We start from the raw sequence: 8,002 nt of genomic DNA, 5'->3' as shown, positions 1-8,002 counted from the left end.
CAAATCAAAACCACAATGAGATACCATATCATGCCAGTTAGAATGGCAATCATTAAAAAGTCAGGAAACAACAGATGCTGGAGAAGAAGTGGAGAAATAGGAACACTCTTACACTGTTGGTGGGAGTGTAAATTAGTTCAACCATTGTGGAAGAGAGTGTGGTGATTCCTCAAGGATCTAGAACTAGAATTACCATTTGACCCAGCAATCCCATTACTGGGTATATACCCAAAGTAGTATAAGTCATGCTACTATAAAGACACATGCACACATATGTTTATTGCAGCACTATTCACAATAGCAAAGACTTGGAACCAACCCAAATGTCCATCAATGATAGACTGGATTAAGAAAATGTGGCACATATACACCATGGAATACTATGCAGCCATAAAAAAGGATGAGTTCATGTCTTTTGTAGGGACATGAATGAAGCTGGAAACCATTATTCTGAGCAAACTATCACAAGGACCGAAAACCAAACACTGTATGTTCTCACTCATAGGTAGGAATTGAACAATGAGATCACTTGGTCACAGGGCGGGGAACATCACACCCTGGGGCCTGTTGGCGGGTGGGGAGCTGGGGAGGGATAGCATTAAGAGAAATACCTAATGTAAATGATGAGTTGATGGGTGCAGCAAACCAACATGGCACATGTATACCTATGTATCAAACCTGCACGTTGTGCACACGTACCCTAGAACTTAAAGTATAATAATAAAAAAAACACTTCATCCTTTTCTTGGTAGTTCTGAACATTCAATATTTTTCCCATGGGGTTAAATGTACCTAAATATATGATTACTTGGCAAATGTGAAAAAAACGGTGGTCAGAAATCAAGAATTGGCCGTTTTTCCATTTTTTTTCTTTGTGAATATTTAATATAAATGCAGAGAAGTAAAGCATTAACACAAGTCAGAATGTTTCAGTGAATAAGTTTCAGCAGTTCAACTTAGTAACAACTATAAACAAACATGTCAAAGTTTCCTGGACAATGAGAGCATTTACATTTTTAAAACAGGTAAATTTCTTATTGATGACCACTAAGTGGTGTCTGTAGCATTTTTATCATATAGTGGTTCCATCTATTCACTATACCTTTTTAACTGAGTTGTCCTACATTGCAAGTACGTGTTTTAAATGTTGTCTGCCTTTTGTGCTTTTCCTGCAGGTTCGCTATTAAAATATATTAAACTGCATTTTAGAAAGAAAGATACAGATCTTCATACATGACAAAAAAATAATAGCTGGCAGTGGCAAAAAGGTAAGACATAAAACAGGGTATGCAATATGATTCCATATTTTTTAAAAAACACATATAATGCCTTTAAAAGGATACACAAAAGCTGACAATAATTGTTAAAACAATGACCCTGTGGGTAAGAGGGTGGGGAGGTGGTGTAGAGTTTGTGTTGGGGGTAGGGGTGATGAGAAATGTGCTTCTCAGTGACATGCACAGATGCCTGTTGGGTGGCTTACCACATATTAACTATGCTAATAAATGTATAAGAAAGGTCTTCCCACTCTGAGATCAGATAAATAATCACATATTTTCTTATAGACTTTTACATTTTTTTTTACTTGTTTTTAGGTTTAGGCTTCTAATTCAACTGGAATTGATCTTGGGAACAAGTGTACGATATTATTTTTCTAACTCTGAGCCCTGGGTTCCATAGAGTTACAGCCGTGGAAACTCCCAGGCAGGGAGTGGAGAAAGGAGCAGGCTGACACAGCTCCACCTTCATCCGGACTCTATGTGGGAATCCCGCCTCCATGTTGCAGTCCGCACATGCAGGTGGGGATGTGCTATTAGCAGCTAGAAATAATACCCAGGAATTCAGAGGTGAGTTCAAGTCTAGTGATGCAAAAATTCAGTAATTTCAGAGGAAAAAAACAGAAGATGATGTCAGCGTTCTTGTAGTCACCAATCCTGGAAAAGCAAAATAAATAGAGGAAAACAAACAACTGAACCATCAACTTCTGAAAGTCTCAACTTAAATCAGCCTTAAAAAGAAATTAAAGGAGCCAGGCATGGTAGCTCATGCCTGTAATCCCAGCACTTTGGGAAGTCAAGGCAGGCGGATCACCTGAGGTCAGGAGTTCAAGACCAGCCTGGCCAATGTGGTGAAACCCCCCATCTCTATTTAAATATACAAAAGTTAGCCAGGCATGGTACCTTTAATCCCAGCTACTTGGGAGACTGAGGCAGGAGAGTCACTTGAACCCGGGAGGCGGAGGTTGCAGTGAGCCGAGATCGCACCATTGCACCCCAGTCTGGGCAACAAGAGCAAAATTCCATCTCAAAAAAAGAAAAAGAAAATTAAAGGGAAAGTAACACAGAACGTTTTAAAGTCCACGGTTTTAAAGAAAGAGCCTGTCTCAAACAGGGAGGAAGCGCTCTTCACCAAGAACCTACACCTGGGACATCAGGTGGGAGACACGTGGGAGAAGATGGAATTCTGCGGCCACTGAGGCTGGTGACACAAGAAAGCTGAAAATCTATGGGGTTTGGAATAGCATATATGTCTTTACTCTTTACTCTTTGGTCTTTACTGAGTTCCTACTGCAAAACGGGAACTTCCGAGGAGCTGGGGATACCGTAGTGAGCAAAGCAGCCAAACACCTCTGCCTCTAATGTGTTTGCCTCGTAGTGGGGCGAGACAAGCAGCAAAGAAAACCATGAAGGGGAAGGACAAGACGGTGCATCAGATGGAAATGACTGGCATGAAGAAACCATAGCAGGCGGGTGGGGGAGGGACAGGGAATGGGGGAGAGGGATGGTGGAGGTGGTTGGAGAAGGTGGCATTTCCCCAAGACCTAGAGGGTGCTCTGTAGATACCTGGAGAAAGTGCGGCCAGGCAGGGCTGGCACGTGCTGTAGTGCCCGCGCTATGAAGGTCCAGCAGAGGCAACGAGGGGGGACGTGCCGGACATAAACTAGGGAAGCCTGGTCACTTCATGGAGATTGCTCCACGGGGCCTGGGGCTGGGCCAGTGTGACCTCCAGCTTCAGGAATCACACTCTCATAAGGACAAGCTGATGCCCAAGGAGTTTGGGAACTTTCAGAGGCAAGGCCCTGCCCAGGCAGGATTACCTTAAATAGTTGATTGATTGATTGATTGATTGATTGATTTATATTTTTGAGACAGAGTCTTACTCTGTCCCCCAGGCAGCAGTGCAGTGGCTTGATCTTTGTTCACTGCAACCAAAGCAATTCCCATGCCTCAGCCTCCCGAGTAGCTGGAATTACAGGTGTTCGCCACCACTCCCAGCTAATTTTTGTATTTTTATTAGAGACGGTGTTTCACCATGTTGGCCAAGCTGGTCTTGAATTCCTGACCTCAGGTGACCCACCCACCTCGGCCTCCCAATGTGCTAGGATTACAGGCGTGAGCCACCACTCCCAGCCAGAGAGGCTCTTTAATGCCCAGAGCCCATCACTGTCAGAAAGATTTGCTTCCTAAAGCCTTAGTTCATTGGATATGTCAGTTTTGTAAACATTCTGATCCTCAAGTTTTAGGGGATCTGAATTTAAAGAGCAATGTAAGGTTTGTTGTTGTTGTTGTTGTTGTTGTTGTTGTTGTCGTTTGTTGGTTTTTTAAGAAAGGAAGGGGAAAGAAGGCAGTTGGTCAGAGCCAGCCCCAGAGAGGCCTGGAGGATGAGAACATGTGTATGTCCTGGGGCTAGATACAAAGCTGTACAATAAGCCTTGTGGCCACCTGGTGGTGGCCACTGTCACACAGGGAACAAGGCCCCAGCCCCAAGCAAAGACCTCTTCAGTTCCGTCTGTCTTCACACAGAGGACAGGAGCGGGGTCTGGGCTCTTTCCCTGGTGAGAGATGACTGACCGTGACATTTTCCTCTCACATCCCCAGCTAGGGCTGGGTCACCCCAGCCAACACGTTACTGAGTTCTCCTGTCTCTCTTTTCTGCTGTCTTCAGGGTGCAATGTGAATTGGGGCCGGACAGTCTGATGTCGGGTGAGCGGCCCCAGCACTCAGCACTGGGCTCTGAGCTCCCAGAGTGGACAGGCAGAAAGAACTGGATCCACCTCCCAGCCCTACCCCTGAATCGTTGTTGGACTTCAGCACTTAATTCAGATCAAAGGCGCTCAGCACTGACCCTCTCTCAACCCAAGTCTCTTCACCTGCAAACCTGGGGCCAGGTTCCCGCTTCAGGAGATGCAGGGAGCATCAGTCACACAGAGTCCTCCTCCAAGACAAAGACTGGGTCTTGTTCATCTGTAGCCCCTCGGTGCCTCCGAGTGCCTTTGGGTTAAGCAATGTCCTACTGAAGTCCTCTACTGAAATGCACGTTCATTAAAGTTTCTGCAATTTAGCATAAATTAAATTATTGATATCTTTGTGCCACTCCAAAAGAGCAAGGATTTAGAGGAGCCTCAGCTAACAGAGCTCAGATAAGGCACTGCTGGTACCAGTGATAATTCCTGCCAAGAGTCCCGTCCTAAATCCAATGGAAACTCCTGGGAAACAGAAGGCATAAAATGGCATTGGCTGGCACGGTGGCTCACTCCTGTAATCCTAGCACTTTGGGAAGCTGAGACAGGTGGATCGCTTGAGCCCAAGAGTTCGAGATCAGCCTGGGCAACATAAGGAAATCCTATCTCTACTAAAAATACAAAAAATTAGCCAGACGTGGTGACCTGCACTTGCAGTCCCAGCTGCTCCGGAGGCTGAGACAGAAGGATCACCTGAGCCCAGGAAGTTGAGGCTCAGTGAGCCGAGATTGCACCAATGCACTCCAGCCTGGGTGACATGAGTGAGACCCTGTCTCAAAAAAAAAAAAAAAAAAGAAAAAAAAGGCACTAATGAGCCCTGTATGAATGTTCATTAACAGGCACGTGGAGTCAGAGGACTAGAGTCCAAGTCAAGCCATTGTGCGTGAGTAAACTCTTTGACTCTCCCAGCCTCAGTATCCTCATCTGTAAAATGAGGACCAAATGAACTGTCCCCATATGCCCCGCACATTGATCGGAAGCATCAAGCGAGATGAGTGAGCTCGCTTTGCTAAGGGCAGGTATGGTGGGGGTGCTTGCTGTGGTGTACCCAGAGGGTGCACGGGACAAGCCACGCAGCTCCTAATCTCCACGCTCAGGAGGTTAAAAACAGGACTGTGACAAGTGTCCACTGAAGGCCCCCAGAGGCCAATAGCAAACAGTAGGCCCCAAATCTCCCCATACTCCGAGATGAGACGCTGGACTACTGAGGCAGGATTTGTAAAGACGGTGCAAGAAAACCTGTTTGGTGACCCTCAGCCTATTCTACCTAATTGAATAGAAGACACGAAAAGAGAAGGGACGTCTTGGGGACAGCTGCTGAACTACTAAGATATTCCTTTTCCCTATGAAGCAACTCTCCTCCCTCCTTAACTCAAACCCTGGGAGGAGGCCTTGGTAACCTGGGAGAGCTGTGTCCCTGGGTGTCCGTGCACGCAGAGGCTGGTGGGTGTCAGCCTCATGCTTGGGGAAACCTGAAGGCAAGAGGGCAGCTGCCAGCCTGGAGTGTCAGACAGCAGAGGTGTCCGGGAGGAAGAAGGGCTAGACGGGGCTTGAGCGATCCTTCCACTGAGAGCGGTCAGAAGCATGAAGCTGTGCCCCCACCAACTAAACTTCCACCAGAGGAGCTGGCTTGGGGTCGCTTGGAAGGGAGTTTGCACAGAGGCACCAGGAGGGATGCAATGCCCCAGGACCGCAGGCTGACAGAGCCTGAAGGAGGAGGGTACAGGCAAGTCCTGGAGGTTTCAGGTGTGGGGATTGCAAAGAAACTTACAAGAAGGGTGCACGTGAACATCGCCAAGCCCAGACCTCGAGTGCTCTCAGGCAGAGCTTTTGCACACCCTAGAGCAGCAGGAAGGAGGCCTGGTGAGCAGAGGAGAGGCGCTGGGAGTAAAGACAGAGCAGCTACCCGCCCACCCCTAGAGTTTACCTTTGGCTGGAATTCAATATTTTCATTACAACACTGGACTAAACAAAGGATTTTTAAAGTTCATTCATATCCTCTTTTATTTACGAGCCATCCCAACAACATTTAGCTTATGTAGGAAATATGTATAAAATCTCAAAGTTAGCTGTTGAAAGTTAAAAAAAAAAAACAAAACCTCACCTGTTTTGTCTTTTAAAGTTAGCAAAATTTCCTTTAAATAACAACATGGTGTTGAATCTCAACATTTACTTGTTTTTAACCCCAACAGCAATCTGCTTTCATGCATACTCTGCACATAATATTTTTTGAAACATATACAGAAAATCTTCTTTTCGGCTAGGCATGGTGGTTCGTGCCTGCAATCCCAGCACTTTGGGAGGGCCAAGGCGGGAGAACTGCTTGAGTCCAGGAGTTCGAGACCAGCCTGGGCAATATGGCAAGACCCCATCTCTAAAAAACAAAATAAAAGGAAAAGAAAAGCATATTTTAATTAAAAATATAAAACATAAAATTTAAAAAAGGAAAGAAAAAGTTTTTTCTTTTTTTACCAGAACAAAAATATATGAGCACTTTCTATTTAGTAGAGTTTAGCAATGCAGTTATGTTGACAAATTTAGCTCTTCATTGGGAGATACCTGTTACATACAGAAAAAAACCCAAGAGACAGCAGATATTTTTGCCTGTAAGAACAATGTCTAATTTAACTTTTTTCTTCTAGTTTTTGAAGAAGACACTCCACTTGTAAATTCAAATTTGGTTGAGCCTTTTTAGTCTATTTGCTTTGTTTTGTTTGTGTATTTGTTTGTTTTCCTTCACCCAGACTGGAGTTCGGTGGCACCATCTCGGCTCACTGTGACTTCCACCTCCCAGGTTCAAGCAATTCTCGTGCCTCAGCCTCCCAAGTAGCTGGAACTAAAGGCGTGCGCCACCACACCCCGGTAATTTTTGTATTATAATTTTTTTCTTTTTTCAGTAGAGATGGGGTTTTGCCATGTTGACAAGGCTGGTCTCGGACTCCCAGCCTCAAGTGATCTGCCCTCCTCGGACTCCCAACGTGGTGTCATTACAGACGTGAGTTGCTACACTCAGCCTTTGGCTCCATACTGTGAACACTCCCATCTTTTTCTTTTTGCAGGGCCTCTGAGCTGCTTCTCCCTCTTGTTTTCTCCTCTCACATTCTTGTTTCTTAGCACGCTTAGCTTGTACCTGTTCGTCTTCTTCTGTGGCTCTCTGATTTGAGGTTTGAACTTTTCTTTGAGATGGTTAAGGAGTTCACTGTTGTGCTGCATGGTTCTTCTGGCTGAGGCTAGTCACAGCGACACTGACCTTCAAACAAACCCGATCATGCTACACTCTTCTTCAGGCAAAGGCTGGTTCACTTTTCAGAGCTGCTTCCTGAATCGTTCCTCTTCAGTTAAATAGCGATGTTTCAGATGATCTGGGTATTGACCTGCGAATTAAGATTCCTGTGACATTTGAGACTTCCTTTCCTTCCATGGCAATTTCTTGTAATTTTGCTGAATATTCCATTTTTTCCAAAATGCAAAGCCTGTCTCTAGCGAACACTCCCCACGAAGGCTTGCAGACAGGCCGCTATGATCTCTGATTCACCTTCTTATTCCCATATCCATCCAGAGAAACCCCTTCACCTTACCACCACATATATATAAATTAACTATCAGTAGGCGGAGGACTTTTTATTATCCAAGAGTGGCTAGAAAAAGCTAAGCCATGGGACCTGCTAGAGACAGCGCTCAGGGACGGGGGAAAAGGTAGAGAATCGCTGGGGTAGTAGAGACAGAGGGAGGGAAAATTCAGATGCTTTAGGATGGAATCCTCGAGTCCCACCTGTGCAAAACCTGCAGCCCTATTCATAGAAGAGCGTAAAGGCTTGGAGAGAAGTCTTGTAAAATTACCACTAAAATGTCAGCGGTGGTTTGTGGGGAGGATCGGGGAACGTGGGGCAGGGATACTTATAAGGCATCTATTGTTTTTTTTAATTCTAGGTGTTCTTGTACTAGGCAGTACTTTTTTTGAGATGGAGTCTCGCTCTGTTG

This window comes from Macaca nemestrina, chromosome 7 (genome assembly GCF_043159975.1).
Source record: "Macaca nemestrina isolate mMacNem1 chromosome 7, mMacNem.hap1, whole genome shotgun sequence".
NCBI classification, from domain to species: Eukaryota; Metazoa; Chordata; class Mammalia; order Primates; family Cercopithecidae; genus Macaca; species Macaca nemestrina.
The sequence above is the reverse complement of the archived record's forward strand: the minus strand, read 5'-3'. Positions refer to the sequence as shown.